Source organism: Trichechus manatus, unplaced genomic scaffold, assembly GCF_000243295.1.
Source record: "Trichechus manatus latirostris isolate Lorelei unplaced genomic scaffold, TriManLat1.0 scaffold00028, whole genome shotgun sequence".
Taxonomy (NCBI): Eukaryota; Metazoa; Chordata; class Mammalia; order Sirenia; family Trichechidae; genus Trichechus; species Trichechus manatus.
Window position 1 is genome coordinate 15462616 of NW_004443964.1, and position 2290 is coordinate 15464905.

At 44.9% G+C, this 2290-nt stretch overlaps 1 protein-coding gene across 2 annotated transcripts in view; it reads left to right on the plus strand.

The window, feature by feature from the left end:
• The window catches only part of PRKCA (protein kinase C alpha), a 439560-nt gene that overhangs the window by 362719 nt on the left and 74551 nt on the right, over positions 1-2290 (plus strand). The window lies entirely within an intron of this gene.

A 2290-nucleotide genomic window follows, 5' to 3' on the forward strand; every position in this document is an offset into this window, starting at 1 on the left:
GGAATCAACTTGACAGCAACTAACAACAACAAAATCATTTGAAAAAAGGTGCTATGGGTGTCTAATTCTCTGAGCATGAAGCCACTTTTTGTGACTTGAAGACCTGGGTAGGTGGGGGAAGGCTCCATCACGCTGTGGTCTGAGGCTGAGTGGCACCAGGGTCTCTCAACCTGGTTCACTGACCCCTGCTTGATTTCTACACTTGCCCCTCCCCACAGCATATCCACATTCATATATCTTTTGCTGCTGGTGACTTTAACAAAAAAGAGTCTATTTTCTCTGCAGTGCCAGAGAACATAACTCTGCTTCAGCACGATGTTAGGTGGGATTGTAGAATTTTGTTGACTCTTGGTTTTGCTGCTGGGCAGGGGTGGAGGGGGCAGGGTTCGCTGGGTCAGCACCCATGGAACAATCCTGGCTTTTGCAGAAAGCCCCTGTTTTGAGCCTTGGTCCTTGTTGCTGGCCTTTAAGCAGAAGCCATGAACAAGGAGTGCTCTTAGAGCGGAGAGAAAGGCAGTAAAAATAGAGAATGATTTTCTGAAGCAAAACAGATAATTTCAACAGCCATGTTGTCCTTGGATTTTGAGGCACTGGGCTTTTGAGCATTACCAAACCACGTCCCCGCATGGATGTGAGTTCTTCGATGGACAGAGTTACTGTGGGTCAGTGGAAGCAAGCCCAGTCTGCAGGCAGGGGTATATAGTTGTGTCCTCAACAAAGCTTTTAGTTTGTGTGCTCGTGGATGAAACTTCAAAGCCTCCACATGCCCTTGTCTTGACCTGTGCCCAGCCAGGGTACCCTATGGCAACCTCAGAGTGAAATTAAAAATTTGCCAGGGAGACAAGGAGATAGGATTGGGCGGGGAGGGGGGACACTAGTGGGTGCAGAGGTGTTGGTCATGATCTAGCTCTTCTCTTAGGTGGTGAGTTCATGGGTGTTTATTTTATTACACTTCAAAATTTATGCTACATATATCCTTTTAAAGGAGCCCTGATGGTGCAGTGGTTAAAGCACTTGGCTGCTAACCGAATGGCTGGTGGTTTGAACCCACCAGCCACTCCATGGGAGAAAGACGTAGCAGTCTGCTTCCATAAAGATTAAACCAAAAAACCAAACCCATTGCTGTTGAGTTGATTCCGACTCATAACGACCCTATAGGACAGAGTAGAACTGCCCCATAGCGTTTCCAAGGAGCTGTTGATTAGCAGCCTTTTGATTAGCAGCCAAGCTCTTAACCTCTATGCCACCAGGGCTCCTTCATAAAGATTACAGCCTTGGAAACACTATGGGGCAGTTTTACTCTGTCCTGTAGGGTCACTATGAGTCAGAATTGATTTGACGGCAAGGGGTCATGGGTTTCATGTTCTCTCAAATGTATCAAGGATTGCGTTAATTTTTTTTTTTTTTTTAATAACAAGCTATTTGGAACAACTGGGAGCTGACCGTTGAGCACCAGCCTAACTTAGGGCTCTGGAAATTTCAGGGCTTGATAAACTGTCCCTTTAATACACTTCGTTTCTTTGCCCTGAAGAAACAGCACTGCCTCCTGAGCCAGAGAGGAGGACAAGATGATGATGATGTTGATGGTGGTAGTGGTGGTGATGATAATGATAGTGATCATGATATCAAATACCTATTTAACACATACTGCTATTAATAATGGGGTCTCTTCTAAACGGGCAGCTTCTGCGGAGGTGAGACGGGAAGGCAGAGAGGGTTAGGAGCTGGTTGAATGGACATGGGCAATCTGTGGTGGAAAGGAGGAGTGTGCTGTCACAGTATGGGGAAAGCAATCAGAGTCACATAACAATGTATAAATTTTTGTATGGGAGACTAACTTGAAATGTAAACTTCATCTAAACTACAACAATAAAAAGAAAATAAAACAATAATGGGGTCTCTTGGTGGTGTAAACAGTTAACTCATTTGGCTGCTAACTGAAAGGTTGGAGGTTTAAGTTTGCCCAGAGGTGTCTCAGAAGAGAGGCCTGGTGATCTATGTCCGAAAAATCAGCTACTGAAAGTGCAATGGAGCACAGTTCTACTCTGACACACATGGGATCTTCATGAGTCAGAGTCAACTCCACGGCAACTGGTTACTATTAATAATAATAACAAATACATAACACTTCCGTTGTTGCAGGCTATGTTTTTTTTCCTATAAAAAAATGTATACGTGCATTGTTATGTGACTCTAACTGCTCTCCCCATACTGTGACAGCACACTCCTCCTTTCCACCCCTGATTCCCCATGTCCATTCAATCAGCTCCTAACCCTCTCTGCCTTCCCA